This window comes from Neomonachus schauinslandi, chromosome 2 (genome assembly GCF_002201575.2).
Source record: "Neomonachus schauinslandi chromosome 2, ASM220157v2, whole genome shotgun sequence".
Taxonomy (NCBI): domain Eukaryota; kingdom Metazoa; phylum Chordata; class Mammalia; order Carnivora; family Phocidae; genus Neomonachus; species Neomonachus schauinslandi.
This window is the reverse complement of record NC_058404.1, coordinates 199,152,917-199,161,128: the sequence shown is the minus strand read 5'-3', so window position 1 is coordinate 199,161,128 and position 8,212 is coordinate 199,152,917.

Here is an 8,212-nt window from a genome sequence, read left to right as displayed (position 1 = left end):
ATGAGAAAGGGTATCTATGAGAACCCAACAGCGAACAGTATTCATGGTGAAACTTTAAAAACATAGCTAGACCCACAACAAAGACGCCAACTATCACCACTTCTACTCAACCCTACCTTGTAGTGGAACCAACCGGACCAGAGAGCAAACGGGTGAGGAATGGCAAGAAAAAGCCAGAACTGTCTTTAATTGCAGATATGACTGTCTACGTAGAAAATCCAAGAGAATCTGCTTTCAGACTATTTAGAACCATATGACAGTTCAACAACACTGCTAGGTACAAGACAACCTACTAAAACCAGTAACACTCCTCTTGAACAGCAATACCAATGCTACATTGTTTAAAAGTAAACCCCATTCACAAAGGCAGTAAAATCTATAAGGTACTTAAGACTAGGGGCACCTGGGTGGCTCAGTTGGTTAAGCGTCTGACTCTTGGTTTCAGTTTAGGTCGTGATCTCAGGGTTGTGAGATCAAGCCCTGCACTGGGCTCCGCACTGGGTGTGAAGTCTGCTTGAGATTCTTTCTCTCCCTCTCCCTCCGGCCCTCCCTCCCTGCCCTCTCTCTCTAAAGAAAAAGGTACTTAAGATTAAATCTTAGGAAAGATGTACAAGCCCTTTACTGAGGTAGTGTAGAAGAGTGGTTCAGAGCAGGGCCTGCCTCCAACACAAAATGCCTGGTTTCAAATGCAGCCCAACTGTTTACTGGCTTGGGTAAATTACTTGATCACTCCATGCCTCGGTTTCCTTATTTGTAAAAATGAGACAGTAATAATATCTACCTCATAAGAAGTCAGAAAGGTTAACTGAGTTAAATATAAAGTGTTTACAATAGTGGCTGCACAAATAATACATATAAATGTTTGCTACTATTGTTACGAAAGAAAATATTGATAAATTTCACCACATCAAAATGAGCTACTTCTGTAGGAAAAGAGTACCATAAATAAAGTTAGGAGAAGAGCAACAAATTATAAGCAAATGTTTGAAACACACACAAACAGAGGATAGGTAGTAAAAGTAGTATTTGAGGCTGCAGGAAATCAGTAAGAAAAAATTCAAGTAACCCAATGGAGACACGGGCAGAAAAAGAACAGGTAATTCACAGAAGAGGAAGTTGCAAAGGCTAAACAAAGATTCTCAACCTTACTAGTAATCAAGAAATGCAAATTAATCAGTCATCATAGATCAGCTCCCTCATCAACTTGACATGCATTTAAGTCAATTCCGAGTGTTACAGGGAATGTGATATACTGGTGTAGGATCATAAATTGTTTCTTTTTTTTTTTTTTTTTAAAGATTTTATTTTTTATTTATTTGAGACAGAGAGGATGAGAAACAGAGAGCATGAGAGGGAGGAGGGTCAGAGGGAGAAGCAGACTCCCTGCCGAGCAGGGAGCCCGATGCGGGACTCGATCCCGGGACTCCAGGATCGTGACCTGAGCCGAAGGCAGTCGCTTAACCAACTGAGCCACCCAGGCGCCCCCATAAATTGTTTCTTGATTTGGCAACATGTAGGAGGTTACAAATGTACAGACACCACAACCCAGTGGTGCCTGCCTCCAGGTGTCCCTCCTGGGAAACCCTCACACTTGGGTGTGAGGAAGTAGGTATGGTGATGTTACTGCAGCATTGTTTAAAATCCCGAAATGTTGGAAACAACCTAAATACCCATTGACATGGGTGGAGTGGGGTGGAAGAAATAATATATGGATTGTGGTCACCGGTATGCTGGTAAATGTTTAACAACCCACTGTCTAGGGAAAAAGCCTTAAATTGTAGCATTTGTCGATTTCCAGGATATGAATGCTTCCACCATGGCTGATTTCTAGCTACCACCGTGATATCGCTGAACGCAGAGTTGGGAAGAGATACACACACTCAGCTCCTGGTGAAGGTCCTCGGGGTAGCCTCCAAGACACCATTGTTTTCTTCCAGCATCTAAGATCAATGAAGGAACTAGGTAGAGCTGAAAAAGTAATGCTTAGAAAAAAAGCAATCTGCAATATGGTATAATCAATAAGATCGTGTTTATATAAATTTTAAAATTACACAAAATGACGTAACGCATGTATATGCATTAAAGAATAGAACATGGATGGGAAGAAAACAAAAATATGGAGATAGTGTTTGCCTTTGGAAAGAGACGGATACAGGAATGGACACAAAGAATTTCAGTGTTATCTCCACGGCTTTATTTCTTAAATTAAAAGAGCTGAAGCAAATATATCAGAATCTTAATATTGATTTCTTTTGAATCAATATTTAAAAGGGAGGGGTCTCTATTCAAAGTATCTCATTAATATAAATATAATGCAAAAATGAAGTATGATCATGATTATGTAAAAACAGAACTCCCTTGAAAGACCCTGGAAAGCCATCCAAGGGGGTTTTGGGTCATTGTGCTTGGATTCCAGACCATTGCTTTTCTATTGTCCTTTATTTCCACATTTTCTCTCCTAAGTGTGACTTCTACAGTGGCAGAAAGCCACCGAGCCCGTGAGTGTTGGGCCGGGTGATGTGCATGCTGCCATCTCTATTTGATGGTTTTAGCACCTATCAGAACTCTCCGCCAGCCTCCATCTGAGGCACTGTGACCAGCTTGAGGGTCTGGGGTGTGGGTTTTTTTTTGACATTTTACTGTGAGAAGATCCACCCTGGCACTGTTCCAGGAAGCCTCTCCAGGGTAAAATAGATGGTTCACAGTGGTGGGAAGCACCGAGAGACCACCTTGAAGCTCCACCCTGGGATCTGGGTGGTCACAGAGGGAAAGGTCGCAAGAAGGAGTTACATTAGTAGCAGTTAACATGGGTTGACTATCCAAGCTTTGGGTTCATAAGACCTGGGTAAGGCTTTACCATGGACTAGCTAGGTGACTTGGGAAAAGTGACCTGATGCCTGTTGTTGGTTTTGTTTCTGTTTTCATTTATAAAGTGAGTACTGTAGTAGATTGTATTATTGTGCAAGCTATTTGCAAACCCTCCTTGGGGGAGGATTGTCTTGTGTGCTCCACTGAGGTCACGTGGCCACGTGACCTACCACGTCCCTCCTTGCCCTGTTGAACTTATGAGTGGTGGTTATGGGACTTACCTGGGGCACTGAAGCTGTAAAAGTGAACTCACAGCTCTCATCTTTCCTTAGCCTCTGCCAGGAGCCCAGCCCATCCAGCTTTGGGGCTGTTCCACCAGCCTGGTCCCCAGAGTAAAGATGGCGAGGATCAGAGCTGCAGCCAAGTTCGGACGCACATGGAGCCTGAGTGACACAGACCCTGTCAGCTGCTGGATGTGGAAGATCATCCATTACTGCAATACCACCTAGACCGTTTTGGCTGAGACAGGGTGCTCACGTTGGAGAAGGCGATAACGTAAGTGAAGTGCATAGCCACCATGTGGCGTATAAGGATGTCACAGTTGGGATAGGAGAAGTCATGCACAGCTATAAACAACCCACAAATCTTGGTGACCAAACATGTTGCATGCTTATTTCTCATGCACACTACACATCCTAGGGGGTCCCTGCCCTTCATAGTCATTCAGGGATCCCAGCTGGTGGCGATTCTATCTTGATGGGTGCTTTTTTCAAGACCCTGAGTCAAGAGGGAAAAAAAGAATCTGGCAAACCACACCCAGGCTTGTAAAGCTCCAACTCAGGAGAGATGCAGGCCACTTCCCTATTTCACTGCCCAAAGCAGCTCTCACGACTATGCCCAATTTAAAAAGGGACAGGAGTGCAAATCCACCCCGTGCACAGGAGGCGGAAGTTGGGTACGTGAGGTCAGCACTGAGACCTCCCTGGGGTCATTTGGGGAATGGTGGCTGGTGCTGGAGTTACCGTTCATCATAACCTTTAGGCTGACTCCAAATGGGGAAAAGTGGCATGTGGGACCACATTCTAGGCAGGGAACTGGCATGCACAAATGCAGAGTCTGGAAGGTGCCTGCCTTGCTGCGGACATTGCAGATGTTCAGGGAAGAGCACGGTGCACACAGAGAATTGGCCAGAGATGCAGTTTGGAGCTGTTCCGTGAAGACCTCTGGATATAGACATTAGCACGTGGCAGCTGGGAGCCTAGAAACATGGTAAGCAGGAAAGTGAACAGGGTCAGCTTTCGGCCCACGTGAGGGAGCGGTGAATCCCTGAGTTCTGGTGGGGCGGTGAGGCTGGTGGGAGGAGGGGGGGTTTGTGAGCTCTGAGGGCGAGTCAGCAGGACTGGAAGTTCGACAGGACATGACGGCTTGAGGGGTGACGGGTGGAGGCTGACTCCTGTCTGTCCTGAGTGGGGATGAGGAGGAGGGCCAGGCTCAGCTGCCAGAGAGGATGGGAGTGCCGCACTGGAGGTGGTGAACTGCTAAAGTCACAGACAATGACAATACTTTGTTTCGGGAGGTTTGGGAGCAAGAGGACCCTCTTACCACCTTGGTAAACTCTTTGACATCAGCTCAGCATGCACAGACCCCGTCGCCCTCAATCCCCCGCTGAGTACACACACCTGACAGAAGTGAGCAAAGGTGCATGCTGAGATGTAGCTCTAGTCATAACCTCCAAACCGAAAGCAAGCCAAGGGCCCACCCACAGGAGGAGATATCGCAGTGCATTTCCATGATGGAATATTAGGCAACAACGAAAAAATGAATAGATTAAAACCACAAATATGCCATGATGAGTGAGCCTCTGAAACAGAGTGTGGAACAAAACCAGATCCCCAAACACTCATGCTCTGTGGTTCTCTTTGCGGAAAGCCCCCCAGACAACAAAGTCACAGTGTTAGAAGTCAAGCTAGGGATCTCTGTGGGGGGGACAGAGTGGGTCATGAGGAGGTCTCCGGAGGATGGCGGGGTCTTCTTTTCCTGACTGGGGTGGTGGTTAAACAAATGTTTGCTCCGTGATAGTTCAGTGAACTGCACATCTAACCTTTGTACGCTTTTCTGTACACAAACTAAACATCAGTTGAGATGAGTGGACTGAGACACAACATTTCAGGGACCACCAGAAGGGGCATAACTTGGTAAGCAGCCAAAAGGCAGAAGATGGCGGGGTCCTGGAAGCAGAGGGGAGTGGTGGGGCGGCCCTGCAGGGTGGAGGCTGCAGAGGGAGCTAAGGGAGGAGGCCAGCGACTCCACTGGTTCCAGGAACAGGAAAGTCATTATTAACCCTGCTGAGACCAGTTTCCCTTTGGGGAGGTGGGGGGGTGGGATGATGAGAAGAGACCAGGTTGGTGGACGGCTCTAGCAGCGAGTGTGGGGGAGTGCGGAAGAGGAGATGGGGAATGCAGATGTGTCCTTTGGCACTCAGGTCTTGAAGGGGGAATGCACAATGTTGACAGCTAGAAGGGAATTCAGAGTCAGGTCTGTTTTTTATTTTATTTTTAAATTTTTTTTGAAGATTTTATTTATTCACTTGAGACACAGAGATACAGAGAGAAAGAGAGCATGAGCAGGGGGAGAGGCAGAAGGAGAGGGAGAAGCAGGCTCCCCGCCCAGCCAGGAGCCTGATGTGATGCAGGGCTCTATCCCAGGACCCCGGGATCATGACCTGAGCCGAAGGCAGACGCTTAACCATCTGAGCCACACAGGCGCCCCCAGGTCCGTTTTTTAATGTGGAAAAAAGACCCAAGCAGGCTTTGCTGTGGGGAGCCCCCAGGGGGATTGCTGACAAATTTCACCTTATCCCAGAGGTCGTCTCCACACCCACTTTGTACAGGAGACCCCCCTTACCACCCATCTCCATCCCTGCCTGACCTATATGTTATATGCTTACTTCGCCTTGTTGATCTTGCCCCGCTAGGGGGTCAACCCCATGGGAGCGGGGAGTTTTATCTGTTCTGTTGCCCATGTTAACCCTGTGCTGGGAATGTGCCTGCACACAGTAGAAACATTTGTCATGGACAAGTGAATGGGGAGGCAGACAGAGAGAGAGGCTGGTGATAGGAGGACCGAGGGGCAGGATCTGGAGCTCAGCCCTGTACTGAGGGGCCAGGGACATTTGGAGACACAAAGAGGAAGCAATGGATTGTACCAGGCTGAGTGCAGGTGGGGTGGGCGGGAGGTTGAGGGAAGGGCCTTGGTTCTGATTGGTGGGGTGCTTCAGGAGAAAAGAGGAGACAGTCCGGAGGAGCCTGGAGGAAGTCAGAGAAGACTGCACTGCTAGAAAGTGCAGAGGGGCTGATGTGTCCTGGGCCCCAGGAAGGTTGGAGATCACCAACTCCAGGGGTCCCCTGCTTGGCTCAGAAGCTGACAAAGGGGTGTGTTGTTGTGTTGGATCAGGCCAGAGTCGTTTCCACAGGGATCCAGGGCATCCTGGAAGATGGGGTGGATGCTTCCACAGAACTGACAGATGGGGATGATGGAGGGGTCTCCCTAAGATCAGAGAGGGGACAAGTCTCAGCATGATGATGGTAACAGCTACCATTCCAGAACACAGATGAGGCCAGGCCCCTACTGAACAGGAACTGGCCTCACCAGCTCCGTGATCACGTCCATTTCACAGGCCAGGTTGTGTTTGCCGGCCCCCTCCCTGTCAGGACTTGAACCCAGCCCGTGGCTTCCAGAGCCTGAGGCTGTAGCCACTTTGCTACACGGAGCTAGAGGGGCGAGCAGGGTATGGACAGAGAGGGGGTGCTGGGCTCTGGATGTGAGGATCGGGCAGCCCAGGCATGAGGGAGAGAGCAGAATGGGCCAGGCTGCCGGGTGGGAGAGGACATGGACGTCAGCCTCCTTCACAAGGAGGTGCAAGTGCACCCAGAGCACATCTGACCTGGGTTTACCTGGTCCAGGACTGAACCTGCCACACCTGTGCTCTGAGGTGGACATTGTGAACAAGCTGAGGGTGGGACACGTGTGTGGGGGGCATTCAGGAAGCAGGCGGTGGCGCTGGCAGAACCTCCAGGACTCCCAGGGCTCCAGCCCTTTCCATTACACCCAGCAGGGGCTGGGAGGGGGGGCGGACCTCCCCCTGGTCCATTCTGGGCATTCCAGTCCCATGAAAGCCCAGCTCTAGCTGCCAAACTCCCACTCCCCAGCAAGAAACCCCAAGCAGCGCCCACCTGCCCCAGTCTCCCTGACCCCATTCTCCTGCCCCTGCCTCTTCTGGATTCCCCTGGCCCCCCTGCAGTTTGGAGTCCCCAGAAAACCGGCTGAAAGAAGCAGAGCCTTATAGAATTTTGGGACTGAGGGATCTCGCCTCCCTCTCCCACCTGGGGCTGAAGGCCCCTCAGCATTTCTTATCCCTCCCAGGCAGCCCCTGCCTTTCCTCCTCCTCCCTTTCCCAAGAGGTTTTGCTGAGCAGGTAGGAAGGTACTGGGGGTCCATCCTTCCCCCCCCCCCGCACCCTCTGAAGCCCCCAGTGCGACCTGTGCTCCCCGCAGGGAGTCGATCCCTCAGGTAAGCGGTTAGCTTGGACAAAAGAGGGGACTACTTTTTGAGGGTCTGCTCTGTGCCAGGCACTGTGTGCGATGCGGGGCCACGCTGGTGAAAAGGGAAGGGAGGCAGGGAGGGTCCTGTCTGCCAGAAGCCTTGGGTTTGGTGGAGAGGGAGACTGGCAGAGGGACCCGTTTTCCAGCCTGTTTTTGCAGTGCACCCAGCGCTGTTTCTACACTTTATCTTTACCACTAAGTAGAGAGATGAGCAAGAGAACAGATCATGGAGCTCTGCCTGGGGGAGTCCAACTACTCCAGGCAGCTCATCCAGTTTCCCCGCCCGGTCCGACCCCTCCCCTGCCCCCCTCCCCAGCTTCTTCCCACGGGTCCAGTTTTGCGCTCCAGAAGGTCCTCTACTTGTCTGACCCACCCTCCTCTACCAACGAATGGGACCCTTGTCCGCCCTCCCTCCCCACTTCTGAAGTCTTCCAGGCTCCAGTGTGCCACCTTCAGCCGCCCCCATCCCCTCCCTGTCCTTCCGGTGGCGGTCCGCCCGCCCTACCTCTTCGAATCCCTCAGTCATTGGGCATCTCTTCCGTAATTCCGGCACCTGAGCGGCCAAGGTGCCCCCCAAAAGCTCAGCTGACCAGCGCCCCCCACCCCCAGGTGGCCATCTCCTTCCTCCCTCCCCCGCCCGCACACCCAGACACCAAAGGTGCCCACCCGCGGGGGCCGGAGCACCGCGGTGCCACCCCTGCCGGGGCGCGGCTCCACCTGCAAGGCGCTGGGCGGCCGGAGCGCGGCGGGCGGTGCGGGCCGCGGGGGCGGAGGAGCGGGCGGCGCGAGGGAGGGGCCTGCGG